This window comes from Rhinopithecus roxellana, chromosome 3 (assembly GCF_007565055.1).
Source record: "Rhinopithecus roxellana isolate Shanxi Qingling chromosome 3, ASM756505v1, whole genome shotgun sequence".
NCBI classification, from domain to species: Eukaryota; Metazoa; Chordata; class Mammalia; order Primates; family Cercopithecidae; genus Rhinopithecus; species Rhinopithecus roxellana.
Window position 1 is genome coordinate 31,961,566 of NC_044551.1, and position 20,884 is coordinate 31,982,449.

Below are 20,884 nucleotides of genomic sequence, written 5' to 3' on the forward strand. Positions count from 1 at the left end.
ATTTTTAATTTTAATTTTTTGTAGAGATGGGGTTTCACCATTTTGGCCAAGTTGTTTTGAACTCCTGACCTCAAGTGATCTGCCTGCCTCAGTCTCCCAAAGTGCTGGAATTACAGGCATGAGCCACTGCCTGGCCAGAGCCACTCTTCTAAATAAAGTTTAGCATTTATCAGTGAACTCACATCAGCATTCACCGCATCCTTCCCTTATTTCTGCCGCACTTTTATTTCTTTCCTACCTTTCTCCCCTGTTTCAGCCTTCAAGATAGAAGATAAATAAATTCCATGTGGGCCTCACCACAAATTGCTGTGAGCCTTAGGCATGAGGGGAGGTAGAAGTACATGTTACATATCTATAATACTGTGATTAAATGGGAATCAGTTGCAAAATAAAAACAACTAAGGCGATTGTTTTAGTGCATTTTTTGTTGCTACAGCAGAATACCACTGACTGCATAATTTATAAAGAAATTTCACAGGCCGGGCGCGGTGGCTCAAGCCTGTAATCCCAGCACTTTGGGAGGCCGAGACGGGCGGATCATGAGGTCAGGAGATCGAGACCATCCTGGCTAACACGGTGAAACCCCGTCTCTACTAAAAACTACAAAAAACTAGCCGGGCGAGGTGGCGGCGCCTGTAGTCCCAGCTACCCGGGAGGCTGAGGCAGGAGAATGGCGTGAACCCGGGAGGCGGAGCTTGCAGTGATCTGAGATCCGGCCACAGCACTCCAGCCTGGGCGACAAAGCGAGACTCTGTCTCAAAAAAAAAAAAAAAGAAATTTCTCGGCCTGGTGCGGTGGCTCATTCCTGTAATCCCAGCATTTTGGGAGGCCAAGGTGGGCGGATCACGAGATCAGGAGATCGAGACCATCCTGGCTAACACGGTGAAACCCTGTCTCTACTAAAAATGCAAAAAAGTTAAGCAGGTGTGGTGGTGGGCACCTGTAGTCCCAGCTACTCGGGAGGCCGAGGCAGGAGAATGGCGTGAACCTGGGAGGCGGAGGATGCAGTGAGCCGATATTGCACCACTGGACTCCAGCCTGGGCAACAGAGCAAGACTCTGTCTCCAAAAAAAAAAAAAAGAAAAACGAAATTTCTTCATGGGGTGGCTCTCACCTGTGGTCCCAGCACTTTGAGAGGCTGAGGGGGGCGGATCACTTGAGCCCAGTAGTTTGAGACCAACCTGGGCAACATGGCAAAACACTCTCTCTACAAAAAAATACAAAAATTAGGTGGGCATGGTGGCGCACGCCTGTATTCCCAGCTGCTCAGGAGGCTGAGGCAGGCAGATCAGTTGAGCCCAGGAGGTTGAGGCTGCAGTGAGCCATGATTGCCCCACTGCGTTATTCCAGGCTGGGTGACAGAAGGAGACCCTGTCTCGGCAAAAAAAAAAAAAAAATCTCAGTTCTGAAGGCTGGGAAGTCTAATAGCAAGGTGCAGGCATCTGATGAGGTTCTTCTTGTGGCATCATTCCATGGCACGTGGCAGAAGAGCAAGAGAGGGAGGGAGGGGGAAGAAGGGAGGGAGAGGGAGGGAGATGATAGGGAGAGAGACAGTGGGGGAAAGGGGCTAAACTCACCCTTTTATCAGGAAACCACTCCTATAATATCAGCATTAACTCATTAATGAGGGGCTCTCATGATCTAATTACCTCTAAGTTCCCACCTGTCAGCACTGCTGCCATGGGGATTTAGTTTCTAAAACATGAGCTTTGAGGGACACATTCAAACCATAGCAGCAATTCAAAATGATGCCTCTTGGGTGGGCGCGGTGGCTCACGCCTATAATCCTAGCACTTTGGGAGGCCGAGGCAGGCAGATGGCTTGAGGTCAGGAGTTCGAGACCAGCCCAGCCAGCACTGGTGAAACCCCCGTCTCTACAAAAAAATATAAAAATTAGCTGGGCATGGTGGTGCGTGCCTATAATCACAGCTACTTGGGAGGCTGAGGTATGAGAATCACTTGAACCTGGGAGGCAGAGATTGCAGTGAGCTGAGAGTGCCTCACTGCACTCTAGCTTGGGCGACAAAAAACAAAAAACAAAAAACGCCTCTCTAAGCAGAATCCTTTTATGGATAGTAGAGGAGCCAATGAGATAGGCCTTGAAGCTTGCTTCCAAGGTCTCCATGGATCCTTTGAAAGTCAAGCCCATAAGTTACCATAATATTCTTTCTGCCATTTAATAAATAAATACTTTTTGAGCAAGATTGTGTTAACTAGGTGCTGCATAACATATGAAAGAGGAAAAGGCACAGTTTATGACTGAAGAAGAAGCAGCTTGTACCTCCATAGAGAGATGCTTGCCAATAACAGCTGGCATGTTCCCAGGGCCTAGTCAGGGTGCAGATGATAAGCAAGAAAAGAAATCGGTAGCATGGGCAGGGCAGCTGTCCAGGAAGCCTTTTTTTGTTTTGAGACGGAGTCTCCCTCTGTCTCCCAGGCTGGAGTGCAATGGTGCGATCTCGGCTCACTGCAACCTCTACCTCCCAGGTTCAAGCGATTCTCTCCACTCAGCCTCCTGAGTAGCTGGGATTACAGGCACCTGCTATATGCTGGGCTAATTTTTTTTTTTTTAGCTTGAGAGATGTGTAAGAGGCTTTATTTGGAAGGGAGCAGGAATTTAATCAAAGAGGCCAAATCGCATGTCTTTGTCTGACTCTTCAGACTCCTTCTCATGTTTCTTCTCCTCTGCTGCAGCAGGGGTGGAATCAGCAGCAGCGGCTGCAGAGCCTGGGGCAGCAGAGACGGCTACAGCCCCACTGGCAGGTACACTGGCAAGCTTGCCAATACCCTGGGCAATAATGTCTTCAATGTTTTTTCCATTCAGCTCACTAATAAACTTGCTGAGCTGGTCGTTGTCCATCTTGATGCCCACGCTGTCCAGGATCTTCCTGATGTCCTTGTCGCTGGGGGAGGGGTTACCGCCTGAGGGCAGCCAGCAAGTAGGAGGCTATGTATTGCATTGTGGCGGCGGTGGAGAGGCCTCATGTGTGCGACCTCAGCGGTGGTCAGGGAGGAAAAGCAATATTTGTATTTTTAGTAGGGGTTTCACCATGTTGGCCAGGCTGGTCTCAAACTCCTGACCTAAGGTGATCTGCCCACCTTGGCCTCCCGAAGTGCTGGGATTACAGGTGTGAGCCACCCAGCCAGGCCCAGGAAGCCTTTATTTTTATTTTTATTTTTTTTCTGAGATGGAGCTTTGCTCTGTCACCCAGGCTGGAGTGCAATGGCGCAATCTCGGCTCACTGTAACCTCCGCCTCCCTGGGTTCAAGCAATTCTACTGCCTCAGCCTCCTGAGTAGCTGGGATTACAGGCATGCACCACCACACCCGGCTAACTTTTGTATTTTTAGTAGAGATGGGGTTTCACTATGTTGCCCAGGCTGGTCTTGAACTCCTGACCTCGTGATCTGCCCGCCTTGGCCTCCCAAAGTGCTGGGATTACAGGCGTGAGCCACAGCGCTAGGCAAGAAGCCTTTTTAGAGGAGACAAGGTGGAAGAGTTTAGGGTGGGAGTAAATAAAGCTGGCTGGAGACATGTCAGTGCCTCTGAGAACTAGCAATTTGGTGCTCAGAGTAGGTTAATAATGTGGTGATACTCTAAATTGATAGTCCTTAGATACTTTCAATGTTAGTTTAGAGGAGAAGTGGTACAAGCATGGAGGAGGCTAGCTTTTGTCAGCCTTTAGTTTCTCTTTTATTATTTCCAATTATTTATTTGATTTTTTAAGAAACAAAGTCTCATGCTGTCACCCAGGCTAGAGTGCATTGGAGTGATCACAGCTCCAGCTTGAGCTGTGATCACTGTAAACTCAAGCTCCTGGGATCAAGCAGTCCTCAGGTTCCCAAGTAGCTATGACTACTGGCATATGTCACTATTTCCAGCTAATTTTAAAAATTTTTGTAGAGATGGGGTCTCACAATGTTTCCGGGGCTGGTCTCAAACTCCTGGCCTCAAGTGATCCTCCCGCCTCAGCCTCTCAAAGTATTGGGATTGCAGGTGTGAGCCACTGCTTCTGGCCCCCAATAATGTATTATTGTTCCATTCTCCAAAAAAAAAAGTTCATCAGACAAGCAGCTTAGTGACTCTGTGTTGGTACTGGACCTGCTCCTTGAGGCAACTCTTCTTCCTCACTCCTTCTGCAACCACTTTATTCCATATTTCATTTAATTCCATACAGAGCTTTCCCTGAGACAAGTTCTCCACTTCCTCATGTTTGTCAGTGTGGTTCAGGGCCCCTTACATATTGGTGTTCCCATTGATTGCCCAACAAGGCCTCTTCCTAATCCAGCTTTAACCCTCTTAGGATGCTGTTGACATATATGTTGTGACTAAAATGTTTTTATGTATAATTTACTCTTTGTAAGGGACCTTATCACATATTCTGTTCCATGAGGGGCCACCTCTGGTGGTGGCGGAAGAAGCGGGACATAGTCATGCCCTGGAAGAAGCGTTAGGTTGGGCAGCAGGAGGCTGGTTTTGAGCTGTGGTTTTACAACTAACTTGCTGTATGTTCCTGTGTTAAGTCACAGTCTCGATCTGGCCCTTCATTTCTTCTTCTAAATATGAAAAACTGGGCTAGAACCAGGGTGGCAAAACAGGTTTTGTCTTATGTGCCAATCCCAATCTGTTGGTAACAGTTTACTCTACTGATGCATGGAGAAAACTTTTTAGACCACATCTGGGCTCTGGAAGAAAGAGCGATCAATTACCATTATCTACAATGGGTAAAGAAAGGGGGTAGTGATGGTCGTGATAACATGAGTGCCTTATTTTTTGATTCTCTTGGTTGAATGAGCTCTAAGAAATTCCATTTGGAATTCTGTAAACATACTGTGAATATTGGTTAAACATTCTCAGAGAGTTTCTCAATTTAAAATTAGAATTCTGTAGACTTCCCTAAATGATACCTAGGTTATTTAGAGCAGGAAAATAGCTCTAATTCTTCGCTTCATGAGGATGGCTTGCTTCTGGCCAACCTCATTAGGATCTACACATTTGCAGTTTTTCTACATGTGGGGAATTCTTACACTGATAGATTCACACTGTCACTAAGTCCTTCTTGTGACCAATAGCACACATTAAAAATTTTGATAATAAAGTAAGATGATATGACCAAAAATACAGCACAAGGAAGCAAAAAGCTGAACGGTGTAAACCACATTAAAATGAAAAGTTAAAAGAAAAACCGTAAGCTGGATGAAAATATTTGCAAACATTTACCTAAAAAGTACTTAAAAGATAAAGTACTCCTAAAACCAACAAGAAACATACAAACGACTGGCCGGGCGCAGTGGCTCACGCCTGTAATCCCAGCACTTTGGGAGACTGAGGCGGGTGGATCACCTGAGGTCGGGAGTTAAAGACCGCCCTAACCAACATGGAGAAACCCCATCTGTACTAAAAATACAAAATTAGCCAGGCATAGTGGCGCATGCCTATAATCCCAGCTACTTGGGAAGCTGAGGCAGGAGAATCGCTTGAACCCAAGAAGCGGAAGTTGTGGTGAGCTGAGATTGTACCACTGCACTCCAGCTTGGGCAACAAGAGCAAGACTCTGTTTAAAAAAAAAAAAAAAAAAAAAAAAAAAAGAAAGGAAAAAGGAAACATATAAACAACTCTGTAGAAAGAGAGCAAAGAATATGAATAGGCAACTCAAAAAAAAATATAAGCCCCGTTAGATATGAAAAATATGAAATATTAAATATTTTTAATAAAGAAATGTAAAATGGCCAGGCGCGGTGGCTCAAACCTATAATCCCAGCACTTTGGGAGGCTGAGTCGGGTGGATCACCTGAGGTCGGGAGTTCGAGACCAGCCTGACCAGCATGGAGAAACCCTGTCTCTACTAAAAATACAAAAATTAGCCAGATGTGGTGGCACATGCCTGTAATCCCAGCTACTCAGGAGGCTGAGGCAGGAGAATCACTTGAACCTGGGAGGTGGAGGTTGTGGTGAGCCGAGATCGTGCCATTGCACTCTAGTCTGGGCAACAAGAACGAAACTCCGTCTCAAAAAAAAAAAAAAAAAAAAAAAGGAAAGAAATGTAAAATGAAGCAAGATATTATTTCTCTGTATCATATTGGCATTTTTTTTTCTTCCCCTTCTCCTTCCCCTCCTTCATATACTGGCAAATATTTTTCAATGTTGACATAGAAGGCAGAAAAGGGCATGAATTAGCGCAACCAGTTTTGGGGAAAACTTGGAATCATCTATAAACACTTTAAGTGCATATCCTTTGACCCAGTGTAACCATCTGATGGGTTCTTCCTGCCTGCTGCACGAATAAAGACCATGGCATTGTAGTAAAGAAAGAATTTTATTGATGGGAGGCTGGACACACCATATGGGAGATGGAGTTATTACTCAAATCAATCTTCCTGAAAACCCTGGGATTGGGGTTTTTAAGGAAAATTTGTGGGTAAGGTATCAGAAAGTGGAGCGTGCTGATTGGCTGGGTTAGAGATGAAATCATAGGAAGTCAAAGCTGACCTCTTGTGCTGAGTCAGTTCCTAGGTGGGGGCCACAAGACCGGATGAGGCAGTTTATCTGTGTGGGTGGTGCCAGCTGATACACTGAGTGCAGAATATGCAAAATATCTCAGGCACTGATCTTAAGCTTTACAAAAGTGATATTATCCCCAGAAGCAATTTGGGGAGGTTCAGAATCTTGCAACCTTCAGCTGAATGACTCCTAAACCATAATTTCTAATCTTGTAGCTAATTTTTAGTTCTGTGAAGGGTGTCTATTCCTATTCCCCAGGCAAGAAGGGGTTTGTTTTGGGAAAGAGTTGTTATTATCTTTGTTTTTTTTCTTTTTCTTTCTTTCTTTTTTTGAGACGGAGTCTCGTTCTGTCAGCCAGGCTGGAGTGCAGTGGCACAATCTCGGCTCACTGCAACCTCCACCTCCCGGGTACATGCCATTCTCCTGCCTCAGCCTCCCGAGTAGCTGGGACTTCAGGCATCCACTACCACGCCCGGCTACTTTTTTGTATTTTTAGTGGAGACGGGGTTTCACCATGTTAGCCATGATGGTCTCGATCTCCTGACCTTGTGATCCACCCGCCTCAGCCTCCCAAAGTGCTGGGATTATAGGTGTGAGCCACCGCACCCAGCTATTGTCTTTGTTTTAAACTATAAAGTAAGTTCCTCTCAAAGTTAGGAATAGGCATCAGTCTATGCCCAGGAATGAGCAAAGACAGCTTGAGCTTGGAGGTTAGAAGAAAGATAGATACAATTAGGTCAGGTCCCTTTCACTGTGATAATTTTCTCAGTCATAATTTTTGCAAGGGCGGTTTCACTAGCACCTTATGTTTAAATTTTTGTCTTAAAAATGTTAGTGAGGCCGGGCGCGGTGGCTCAAGCCTGTAATCCCAGCACTTTGGGAGGCCGAGACGGGCGGATCACGAGGTCAGGAGATCGAGACCATCCTGGCTAACACGGTGAAACCCCGTCTCTACTAAAAAAATACAAAAAACTAGCTGGGCGAGGTGGCGGGCGCCTGTAGTCCCAGCTACTCGGGAGGCGGAGCCAGGAGAATGGCGTAAACCCGGGAGGCGGAGCTTGCAGTGAGCTGAGATCTGGCCACTGCACTCCAGCCCGGGCGACAGAGCCAGACTCTGTCTCAAAAAAAAAAAAAAAAAAAAGTTAGTGAAAGTGTGTAAAGATAAGTATATATATACACACAGAGAGAAACACAATCTCTGTCAGATATTTATTGCAACAATTTTATTTTATTTATTATTATTATTATTTTTCGAGGTGGAGTCTTGCTGTGTCACTCAGGCTGGAGTGCAGTGGCACAGTCTCAGCTCATTGCAACCTCTGCCTCCCAGGTTCAAGCGAATCTCCTGCCGCAACCTCCTGTGTAGCTGGGATTACAGGTGTGCACCACCACCATTGGCTAATTTTTGTATTTTTAGTAGAGACGGGGTTTCTCCATGTTGGTCAGGCTCATCTCGAACTCCTGACCTCATGATCCACCCACCTTGGCCTCTCAAAGTGCTGGGATTACAGGCGTGAGCCACTGCACCCAGCTATTTTTTTCGTTATTATTTTTTAAAAGAGGATCTCACTTTGTTGCCCAGGATGGAGTGCAGTGGCATGAACAAGGCTGACTACAGCCTTGACCTTCTGGGTTCAAGGGATCCTCCTGCCTCAGTCTCCCCTGTAGCTGGGACCACAGGTGTGCACCTCCACACCTGGCTAATTTTTCTGTTCTTTATGGAAACAGGGTCTCACTTTGTTGCCTGGGTTGGTCTCAAATTCCTGGGCTCAAGTGATCCTCTTGCCTCAACCTCCCAAAGTGTTGGGACTATAAGCGTGAGCCACTGTACCTGACCATGGCCCTTTTAAATTTTTTATTATTTAACTTTTTGTTATAAAGGGCAAATATAAAAGTATATTTGAGAAAAAATAAAAACATTTTAGAAATAATATATATCACAATTTTAGAAAACACGATTAGGGCAAACAGAAACATGTTATAGCTGTACTTTTATAAATCAAATAAATTTTTTTTGTTTTGAGACGATGTCCTGCTCTGTCACACAGGCTGGAGTGCAGTGGTGCAATCTTGGCTCACTGCAGCCTTCACTTCCTGGGTTCAAGCGATTCTCCTGCCTCAGCTTCCTGAGTAGCTGGGATTATAGGTGTGTGCCACCACGCCTGGCTAATTTTTGTCTTTTTAGTAGAGACAGGGTTCCACCATGTTACCCAGGTTGGTCTTGAACTCCTGACCTCAAGTGATCCACCTGCTTCGGCCTCCCAAAGTGCTGGGATTATAGGTATAAGCCACCATGCCCGGCCCAAATATAACTTTTTAAATGTTACATTTATTTAAAATTCTAGTTTTTTCCATGCTGTTAAAAATCACTTTATTGAAGTGTACTTGTCATAAAATAAGCAGCATACACTTAATATGTTCAATTTGATGAATTCTGGGGCTGGGTGTGGTGGCTCCTGCCTGTAATCTCAGCACTTTGAGAGGCCAAGGTGAGCGGATGACTTGAGCTCAGGAGTTCGAGACCAGCCTGGGCAAAGTGGCAAAACACCATCTCTACCAAAAATACAAGAAATTAGCCAGACATGGTGGCACACACCTGTAGTCCCAGCTACTTGAGGGGCTGAGATGGAAGGATGGCTTGATCCTAGCAGATTGAGGCTGCAGTGAGCCAACCTCATACCACTGCATTCCAGCCTGGGTGACAAAGTGAGACCCTGTCTCCAAAAAAAAAAAAAAAAAAAAAAAAATTGATGAGTTCTGACATATGCCTAAACCTGTGAAACTATCACCAAAATCAATGTAATGAAAATGTTCATAGCTTCCAGAAGTTTCTTTATGCCCCGTTAGAATTCCTTCCTCTTGGCCAGGCGCTGTGACTCACACCTGTAATCCCAGCACTCTGGGAGGCCGGGCAGGCGGATCACGAGGTCAGGAGATCGAGACCATCCTGGCTAACATGGTGAAACCCTGTCTCTACTAAAAATACCAAAAAAATTAGCCGGGTGTGGTGGCGAGTGCCTGTAGTCCCAGCTACTTGGGAGGCTGAGGCAGAAGAATGGCAGGAACCCAGGAAGTGGAGCTTTCAGTGAGCTGAGATCATGCCACTGCTCTCCAGCCTGGGTGATAGAGCAAGTTTCTGTCTCAAAAAAAAGAAAAAGAATTCCTTCCTCTCTCCCCTTACCAAATTCTTCAGGAACCACTGATCTGTTTTCTTTTACCACAGATTATTTGTGTTTTCTAGAATTTCACATAAATGGGATCATCTTTTTTTGTCTGGTTTCTTTTACCCAGTGTAATTATTTTGAAGTTTATCCATGTTGTTGTGTGTATCAATAGTTTGTTCCTTTTTATTGCTGAGTAATATTCCATTGTACGGATCTCCAATTTGCTTATCCATTTCCCTCTTCAAGGACATTTGGGTTGTTTCCAGTTTCTCACTATCACAAATAGAGCTGTTGTGAACATTCACATGCAAGTCTTTTTTTTTTCTTTTTTTTTTTCTTTTGAGAGAGAGTCTGGCTCTGTCACCCAGCCTGGAGTGCAATGGCTCAATCTTGGCTCACTGCAACTTTCACCTCCTGGGTTCAAACAATTCTCCTACCTCAGCCTCCCAAGTTGCTGGGATTATAGGCGCTCACCACTACGCCTGGCTAATTGTATGTATTTTTTTCTTTTCTTTATTTTTCGAGGGGACACAGTCTGGCTCTGTCACCCAGGCTGGAATGCAATAGCTCAATCTTGGCTCATTGCAACTTCCACCTCCTGGGTTCAAGTGATTCTCCTGCCTCAGCCTTCTGAGTATGTGAGACTACTGCTCACCTACTCACTTTCATGTGTGTGAAAATGTCCTGCCCGCCACCACATCTAGCTAATTTTTGTATTTTTAGGAGAGACGAGGTTTTACCATATTGGCCAGGCTGGTCTCGAACTCCTGACCTTGTGATCCACCTGCCTCGGCCTCCCAAGGTGCTGGGATTACAGGCGTGTGCCACCATGCCTGGCCAATTGTATGTATTTTTAGTAGTCACAGGGTTTCGCCGTGTTGGTTAGGCTGGTCTCAAACTCTTGACCTCAGGTGATCCACCCACCTCTGCCTCCCAAAGTGCTGGGATTACAGATGTGAGTCACCACGCCCAGCCTTCTCTTGGGTATATACTTAGGAGTGTGTGAATTGTATGGTAGGTATATATTTGACTTTTTAAGAAACTGCCAAAGTGTTTTCAAAGTGGGTCTGTCATTATGCACTTCCACCAGCAATGCGTATGAAAGTGTCAGTTGCAGGCCTGGCGTGGTGGCTCACGCCTGTAATCCTAGCCCTTTGGGAGGCCGAGGCAGGTGGATCACTTGAGGTCAGGAGTATAAGACCAGCCTGGCCAACATGGTGAAACCCCGTCTCTACAAAAATACAAAAAAAAAATTAGCCAGGAGTGGTGGCACTTGCCTGTAATCCCAGCTGCTCAGGAGGCTGAGGCAGGAGAATTGCTTGAACCTGGGAGGCGGAGGGTGCAGTGAGCCGAGATCGCGCCATTGCATTCCAGCCTGGGAGACAGAGCAAGACTCCGGTATTGTCAGTCTTTTTAATTGTAGCCATTCTAAGGATTGTGTGATGATATCTCATTGCGGTTAAATTTGTGCTTCCTTAATCATTATTATCATTTTAAAATTTTGTTTTATTTTAAGTTCCAGGATACGGCCGGGCGCGGTGGCTCAAGCCTGTAATCCCAGCACTTTGGGAGGCCGAGATGGGCGGATCATGAGGTCAGGAGATCGAGACCATCCTGGCTAACACTGTGAAACCTCGTCTCTACTAAAAAAATACAAAAAACTAGCCAGGTGTGGCGGCAGGCGCCTGTAGTCCCAGCTACTCGGGAGGCTGAGGCAGGAGAATAGTGTAAACCCGGGAGGCGGAGCTTGCAGTGAGCTGAGATCCGGCCACTGCAGTTCAGCCTGGGCGACAGAGCGAGACTCCGTCTCAAAAAAAAAAAAAAAAAAAAAAAAAAAAAGAAGTTCCAGGATACATGTGCAAGACGTACATGTTTGTTACATAGGTAAATGTGTGCTATGGTGGTTTGCTGCACCTATCAACCCATCACCTAGATGTTAAGCCCCACATGTGTTAGCTATTTTTCCTGATACTCTCCCTGCTTAGCACCACGAAAAGGCCCCAGTATGTGTTGTTCCTCTCCCTGTGTTTTCATTGTTCAGCTCCCACTTATAAGTGAGAACGTGCAGTTCTGGTTTTCTGTTCCTGTGTTAATTTGCTGAGGATAATGGCTTCCAGCTTCAACCGTGTCCCTGCAAAGGACATAAGCTTGTTCTTTTTTATGGCTGCACAGTATTCCATGGTGTATATGTTCCACATTTGCTTTGTCCAGTCTATCATTGATGGGCATTTGGGTTGATTCCATGTTCCTTAATTATTAATAATGACAAGGCCAGGCATGGTGGCTCATGCCTGTAATCCCAGCACTTTGGGAAGCTGAGGTGGGAGGATCACTTGAGGTCAGGAGTTCTAGACCACCTTGGCCAACATGGTGAAACCTCATCTCTACTAAAAAAATACAAAAAAGTAGTCAGGTGTGGTGGTGTGTACCAGTAGTCCCAGCTATTTGGGAGGCTGAGGCTTTTGAATTGCCTGAACCTGAGAGGCAGCAGTTGCAGTGAGATGAGATCATCCTACTGCATTCCAGGCAGGGTGAGAGAGTGTGACTGTCTCAAAAAAAAAAAAAAAAAAAAAAAAAGAGCATCTTTTTGTGTGCTTGTCATCTGTATTTCTTTTTTGGTAAAATATCTGTTCAAATATTTTGCTCACTTTATAATTGTTTTCTTTTTAAAATTTTTATATTTTTAGACAAATTCTAAAAGAGCTGTAACACTGTTTTCTTATTATTGAGTTATAAGTGTCCTTTATATATTCTAACTAAAATGCTTTGTCAGATACCTATTTGCTGATATCGTCTCCCAGACTGGGTCTTGCCTTTTCGTTTTCTTAACAGTGTTGTTTGTAGAGCTATAAGTTTTAAATTTTGTTGAAGTCCAATTGATTGAATTTACGGGTCTTTTTTTTTTTTTTTTTTTTTTTTGGAGACAGAGTCTCACTGTCGCCCAGACTGGCGTGCAGTGGCGCGATCTCGGCTCACTACAAGCTCCGCCTCCCGGGTGCTTGCCATTCTCCTGCCTCAGCCTCCCGAGTAGCTTGGACTGCAGGCGCCAGCCACCACACCTGGCTAATTTTTTGTATTTTTAGTGGAGAGGGTGTTTCACGTGTTAGCCAGGATGGTCTCCATCTCCTGATCTTGTGATCTGCCCACCTCGGCCTCCCAAAGTGCTGGGATTACAGGCGTGAGCCACCGTGCCCAGCCAAATTTATGAGTCTTATTCATTTATTTATTATTATTCTTTTTAGGCCCATTCTCCCTTTAAATAAGGCTCTCTGGATCTTATTTTTAAAATGTTGGGGCCGGGCACAGCCCCAACTTTGGGAGGCTGAGGCGGGTGGAATGCTTGAGCTCAGAAGTTTGAGACCAGCCTGGGCAATATGGTGAAACCCCATCTCTACTAAAATACCAAGAAAATTAGCCTGACGTGACCACGTGTGCCTGTAATTTCAGTTACTCGGGAGGCTGAGACAGGAGAATCACTTGAACCTGGGAGGTGGAGGTTGCAGTGAGCCGCAATCATGCCATTGCACTCCAGCCTGAATGACAGAGCGACACTCTGTCTCAAAAAAAAAAGTTGGCCAGGCGCAGTTGCTCATGCCTGTAATTCCAGCACTTTGGGAAGCTGACATGGGCAGATTGCTTGAGCTCGGGAGTTTGAGACCAGTCTGGGCAACATAGGGAGACCCCATCTCTACAAAAAAAATACAAAAATTAGCCAGGCATTGTGGCATGTGCCTATGGGCCCAGTTACTCATGAAGCCGAGGTGGGAGAATCGCTTGAGCCCAGAAAGTCAAGGCTGCAGTGAGCTGTGATCACACCACTGTACTTCAGTCTGGGTGAGACAGCAGAATCCTGTCTTAAAAAAAAAAAAAGGTTTACCTCTCCCAAAGTGTATTAGTCAGAATTTTCCAGAGAAACAGAACCAATAGGATATGTACATAGATAGATAGATAGATAGATAGATAGATATACAGATGTAGATATATGAGAAGAGATTTATTAAGGGAATTGGATCCATAATCATGAGAATTTTTTTTTGAGATGGAGTTTCGCTCTTATTGCCCAGAATGGAGTCAAACAGCGGAATCTCGGCTCACTGCAACCTCCGCCTCCTGGGTTGAAGCGATTCTCCTGCCTCAGCCTCCCGAGTAGCTGGGATAACAGGCATGTGCCACCACACCTGGCTAATTTTGTATTTTTAGTAGAAACATGGTTTCTCCATGTTAGTCAGGCTGGTCTCGAACTCTTATGAGAATTTATTAAGGGAGTTGGATCCATAATTATGGAGGCCAAGAAGTCCCTTGATTGGCCATCTGTAAGCTAGAGACTCTGGGAAACTAGTAGTGTGGCTCAAGTCAAGTCTGAAAGTCTCAACCAGGGTTGAGATAAGTTGTTGGTGTCACTCTCAGTCTGAGACCAAAGGCCTGAGAATCTGTTGTGGAGGTAAAAGGTCTGCTGCTATAGGTTCCATAGTCCAAAGGCCAGAGAGCCTGGAGTTATGATGTCCAAGGGCTGGAGGGGAAGACTGCCCCAGCTATAGGACAGAGATAAGTGAATTCCCCTTTCTTCTGCCTTTTTTTTTTTTTTTTTTTTTTTGAGATGGAGTTTTGCTCTTGTTGCCCAGGCTGGAGTGCAATGGCGCGATCTCGGCTCACCACAACTTCTGCCTCCCAGGTTCAAGTGATTCTCCTGCCTCAGCCTCCCAAGTAGCTGGGATTACAGGCAGGCACCAACACGCCTGGCTAATTTTGTATTTTTAGTAGAGACAGGGATTCTCTGTGTTGGTCAGGCTGGTCTCAAACTCCTGACCTCAGGTGATCCGCCTGCCTCGGCCTCCCAAAGTGCTGGGATTACAGGTGTGAGCCACCGTGCCCGGCCGGCCTTTTTGTTCTATCAGAACCCCAGATGACTGAATGGTACCCAACCATACTGAGGTCAAATATTTCCCACTCAGTCGGCAGACTCCTGTGTCAGTGTTTCCTGGGAATACCTTCGTAGACACATCCAGAAATAATGCTTTACCAGCTCTCTACATATTCCTTAATCCAGTTCATCTGATACCTAAAATTGAAAATCACACAGTCTCCTATGTATTTTTTGTTGTATTTTCTTTGAGATAGAGTCTCACACTGTCGCCTGGGCTGGTGTGCAGTGGCATGATCTTGGCTCGCTGCAACCTCTGCCTCCCGGGTTCACGTGATTCTTCTGCCTCAGCCTCCCGAGTAGCTGGGACTACAGGCTCATTTCACCACGCCTGGCTAATTTTTGTATTTTTAGTAGAGACGGGGGTTTCACTATGTTGGCCAGGCTGGTCTTGAACTCCTGACCTCATGATCTGCCTGCCTCGGCCTCCTAAAGTGCTGGGATTACAGGCATGAGCCACTGCACCCTGCCGTATTTTTGAGACAGAGTCTCGCTCTATTGCCCAGGCTGGAGTACAGTGGTATAATCTTGTCTCACTGCAACCTCTGCTTCTGGGTTCAAACAATTCTCCTGCCTGAGCCTTCCGAGTAGCTGGCATTACAGGTGCATACCACCACTTCCAGCTAATTTTTGTATTTTTAATGGAGACCGGGTTTCACCTTACTGGCCAGGCTGGTCTCGAATTCCTGACCTCAGATGATCCACATACCTCGGCCTCCAAAAGTGCTGGGATTACAGGCATGAGCCACTACACCTGGCCTGTTTTATTCTAAAAGTTTCATAGTTTTGGTTATTTAACTTTATGTTTAATTTTGAGAGTCTTTTTTTTTTTTGGATATGGTATAAAAATAAGGGTGAGGTTTATTTTGCTGTATGAATTGTTGAAAAGATTATTTTTTCCCCATTGAATTGCGTTGACATCTTTACTATAAATGAACTTAGTAAGTATGTATGGATCTGTTTTTTGGATTCTTTATTTTGTTCTGTTGATCCAATAGCATGTCTTTTCACCAATATCACATTTTCTTGTTTAAGATAGTTTTATAACTCCTGAAATCAAGTAGTATAAGTTTCCATAATTTGGTCTTCTTTATCAAAATTATTTTGCGTATCTTTCATATTTCTTTATATGTTTTAAAATAACCTTGTCATTTTATATAAAGAAACCCACTTAGGGCCAGGCACGGTGGCTCATGTTTTCAATCCCAGCATTTTGGGAGGCCGAGGCAGGTGGATCACCTGAGGTCAGGAGTTTGAGACCAGCTTGGTCAACATGGAGAAACCCTGTGTTTACTAAAAATATAAAAATTAGCCGGGCGTGTTGGCAGGCACCTGTAACCTCAGCTACTAGGGAGACTGAGACAGGCCAATTGCTTGAACCCAGGAGGCGGAGGTTGCAGTGAGCCAAGATCGTACCACTGCGCGTTAGCCTGGGTGACAGAGCAAGACTCCATCACAAAAAAAAAAAAAAAAAAATGTAGATGTATGACTTTGACAAGGGATCAAATGAAATCAGGAATTGCTCAACAGAGCAAAGTTAACTGGCCCAGAGGGATTAAACCCATAGCTTTGACCTCAGCATTACGGTATTGGAAACAGATGCTTCTTAGCTTGATTCAAGTAAAATTTGTTTGGTCAAAATTATATGCACAGTTTTGCATAATACAAAAAGAAAACGTTGATCTCTATTGACCGTGATTAGTGGAACACATCTAAAATTGACTGACCCCCTAAGAGGGCAAATATGTGAGATTATCCCGTTATTCCCTTGCATCTCCCTCCTTATCATGGCAGAAATCTTTAATGGATCACAGCACTGTTTCTCAAAGAATGTGTATACAGGTACTGTTTTTGTTTCTTTTTCAGGCACTGTTTATTGACGAGTGGTGGCCCTGGGTGAGCTCAGTCTGCCTTTCTTGAAGTAGAGAGAATTCCTCCACCTTTGATTATGGGGTTGAGATAACCTGCAAAATACTTTTATGCTAAACTGTCAGTCTTTGCATTCCGGTTACCTGAGTCTACTGGGCCAAGGATTTTCCATTTGTTTTTGCTACTCCAAGTCTATGGACAACTTTTTTTTTTTTTTTTTCTGGAGACAGAGTTCACCGTGGAGTACAGTGACATGATCTTGACTCACTGCAAGCCCTGCCTCTTGGGTTCAAGCAATTATCCTGCCTCAGCCTCCCGAGTAGCTGGGACTACAGGAGCACGCCACCAGGCTCGGGTAATTTTTGTATTTTTAGTAGAGATAGGATTTCGCCCTGTTGGCCAGGCTGGTCTCAAATTTCTGACTGACTACAAGTGATCCGCCCCCCTTGGCCTCCCAAAGTGCTGGGATTACAGGAGTGGGCCACTGCGCCCAGTCAACAACTTTGGATTTGTACAAGAAGAAAGTGTTTTGGTTAAGGAGTTTTCCATATTGACTCTAACTCATCTCAGATTGGGGATTAAATCAAAATCAGTATAATAGGGGCATTAAGTAGGGTATAATAACTAAATTGTGAGGGTTTTAAATTCAGGTAGAAGCCCTGATCCCACCTCCTATAGTGAAGCCTAAGGCCTTAGGCCTTTTGCTGTCTTCTAGGTGCAGCTGAGAGTGTATCCATTTTACTGACAGCCCTGATGCTGAACCCACATCAACATAACCTATAGTGAATTTACTCTCAAATGAAAGGGGATACATTCTGAAGTTCTCTGAAAGCCAGTATTTATAATTACAAGAGTGGTTACAACCAAATTAATGTTGATGTTAATGCCTTACTTTTGTCTCTCATTTTCCAGTCCAAATAACTTTATCTCATCCATATCAATTATTCAATATTATATTACTTATTCACTATAATAGATGGGACTGAAATTACCCTTCTCCCTTTGTAAAGTCTCCTTTGGTTACATCATTTTACATATGATCATATGTAAAATGATGTAACCAAAGTTCAAAGTGGCAGTAACTTGTCCAAGGTCACAGTTAAGTCTGCCTCACCAGGTAGAGTTAGGAGTTGAGATGAAGTCTCCTAATTTAATTTAATCTACTCTTCTTTTTGCCCAGTCTGCCTGTCACCCTTTGAGGTCAGTTTTCCCACCATTAGTTTGCTATTTCAGCTGTTTCAGACCCACTGGCCTGATCCAATGCATTAAGGATGCTTTTCTTTGTGCTGAGCCATACAGAACTATTTTTTTTTTTTTTTGATTGCCATGATATTTGGAAGGATGAAAGACAGAGATAGAAGCCCTGGTAGGGAACAGCTGCTTCTGTTACTGTTTATAAGATTCATTGAGCTGAAAATTGTGATGTATCTTTGGTTTCTCCTTTGTAATTGCTCTCAGAGAATAGATGCCACAAATTCTGGATAGTTTGGGAGGATAGGGTGCTTTATGGATTCTACTTTAGAGTTGTTGGGTTGAGATAAGGTGGCAGGGGTATGTCCTGGTGGAAAAGAGATGCAGATTTGGAGCTTAGGGGAAAGATCAACATTAAAGATACAGATTAATAAGGCATCTATATATAGGTGCATGCTTAACAGGGAATAGTAGCTGAGATTGTCAAGTGGAAATGTACACAGAGAGAGACTTACAGCTGGACCTCAGGGATGCTCACATTTTGGGGATTGAGGGAAAATCAGGACGAGCCAGTGGAGGAGGATGAAAAGAAATGGTGGGGAGAAAACCAGCATCACTGCACTGGGACCCTGCCAGTTCCTGCTTGGCCATCAAAGGTTTGCACCTTCAGCACATAGGATCCTGACAGGCTCATAGTTTGTGCTCGAACAACTTTTGTTGAATGACCAAATGTGTGGAGTCCAAGAAAGATTTTCTAGGAGGAACCTTAAAGTCAACAGTCTCCAATGTGGAAACAAGGCTGGAATGATGAGGGAAAATTTCATTGAGAAGGAGATTTTGGATCCGAGGACTCGGAAATCATTAGTAACTTTATGACATGCAGATTAAATGCGTCACTACACACTTAGGCCATAAGAACTTGTGAAATGTTGCAGCCATAAAAAAGGATGAGTTCATGTCCTTTGTAGGGGCATGGATGCAGCTGGAAACCATCATTCTCAGCAAACTGTTGCAAGAACAGAAAACCAAACACTGCATGTTCTCACTCATAGGTGGGAATTGAACAATGAGAACGGCTGGACATAGGAAAGGGAACATCACACACCAGGGCCTGTCATGGGGTGGGGGGAGGGAAGAGGGATAGCATTAGGAGATATACCTAATGTAAATGACAAGTTAATGGGTGCAGCACACCAACATGGCACATGTATACATATGTAACAAACCTGCATGTTGTGCACATGTACCCTAGAACTTAAAGTATTAAAAAAAAAAAAACTGAAAAAAAAAAAGAACTTGTGAAATGCAGACAATAAAACTTAATTCCTTGGTTTAGCATAAAGATTCAGTGGTGTAACTAAATTGTGTTAAATACTTGGCCCACCCCCTATTGCAGAGTAAAATGCTCATTCATTTATTTATTCAACTAATATTTATTGAGTGTTTACTCTGGGCCCAGGTATAGTTGTAATATCTGCAGATAGAACAGTGCATCAGACAGAGTGTTTGTGCTTTTGTGAACCTTATATTCAATATCAGGTGGGAAGAGGTAATAATAAACAAAAAATGTGTGATAGTGACAAATGCTATGCAGAAATGAGATGGTAGTAATCTGATGGTGATGACTTGGCCACTTTAGGTAGGTTGGACAAGAAGAGTTGATATGGACTGTTATTGTTGTAATTATTATAAGTTCTCCTCTTTTCTCTTCAATTGCTCACTGCATTACACACCATGTCATCACGTCACATCACATTTTCCCGCTCAAAACACTTCCGTGCCTTCCTGAGTAACTTTGTAAGTTGTTATCTCCACTCAGCCAGCAGAAAATTATGACTCCCCTTTTAAAAGCTGCCTTGCAGCTCCGTGAGGTACTATAGAAAAGGCATCCTTGCCTGAGGCAAAGGCATTTACACCTTCCAGGGAGATACATGATTAGAGAAGGCAGACACAGTGGAGGGGGTCGGTAGGAGGCTAACTGGAACTTCATCTATTAGAAGAGGAAAGGCCTTTGAAAAGTGAATTAACGGTATTTATAGCTGCATCAGGTAAGTAGCTGGCGAGAGCTTGCTGATAATGAGGCCAAGGTTGAATTCCCATATGGACCAGGGAATTTTCTGTGGAGAAACTATGCTTTTCAGTCACTGGCACTGAAACTTAAGCTAACACATAATCTCTCTGAACTTCAGTTCTCCAGTCTAAAATAGAGACATGCATCCCATCTGCTTGCCTCACAGGATTATTATGAGGAACAAATGAGAATGGATAATAAAGTGCTTTTTAAAGTCATACATTTCAAATATGATCTATTATTATTGCTGATTACATTATATCTCAGTGAGCATAAGTACCTTCTTTCCCCACTTCTGCAACGTATCAGTGTATCTGCTATCTCTCATAGCGGAGATTCAACTGCACCTTGAATGATGCTTTATAAATCAATGAGCCTTTCAATAGGCTCATTATATTGACCCTGAGTCAGGAAGATCTTTCTTTCCTTTCCTTTCTTTTCCTTCTTTCTTTCCTTCCTTCCTTCCTTCCTTCCTTCCTTCCTTCCTTCCTTCCTTCCTTCCTTCCTTCCTTCCTTCCTTCCTCTCTTTCTTTTTTTTTTTTTTTTGAGGCGGAGTCTCGCTCTGTCACCCAGACTGGAGTGCAGTGGCTCAATCTCGGCTCACTGCAAGCTCCGCCTCCCGGGTTCACGCCTTTCTCCTGCCTCAGCCTCCTGAGTAGCTGGGACTACAGGCGCCCGCCACCTCGCCCGGCTAGTTTTTTTTTTTGTATTTTAGTAGAGACGGGGTTTCACCATGTTAGCCAGGATGGTCTCGATCTCCTGACCTCGTGATCCGCCCGCCTCGGCCTCCCAAAGTGCTGGGATTACAGGCTTGAGCCACCGCGCCCGGCCGTCTTCCTCTCTTTCTCTTTCCTTCCTTTCCTTCCTTCCTTTCTTTTTTTTTTTTTTTGGAGTCTTGCTCTGTCGCCCAGGCTGGAGTGCAGTGGCGCGATCTCGGCTCACTGCAAGCTCCGCCTCCCGGGTTCACGCCATTCTCCTGGCTCAGCCTCCCAAGTAGCTGGGACTACAGGCGCCCGCCACCTCGCCCGGCTAGTTTTTTGTATTTTTTTTTAGTAGAGACGGGGTTTCACCGTGTTAGCCAGGATGGTCTCGATCTCTTGACCTCGTGATCCGCCCGTCTCGGCCTCCCAAAGTGCTGGGATTACAGGCTTGAGCCACCGCGCCCGG

General features: G+C 44.6%; 2 pseudogenes; both read right to left on the reverse strand.

Moving 5' to 3' along the window:
• Positions 1-2,617: 2,617 nt before the first annotated feature.
• Positions 2,618-2,960, reverse strand: LOC104662393 (annotated as a pseudogene).
• Positions 2,961-12,349: 9,389 nt separating this feature from the next.
• LOC115896672 lies at positions 12,350-12,379 on the reverse strand (annotated as a pseudogene).
• Between the last annotated feature and the right edge of the window lie 8,505 nt (positions 12,380-20,884).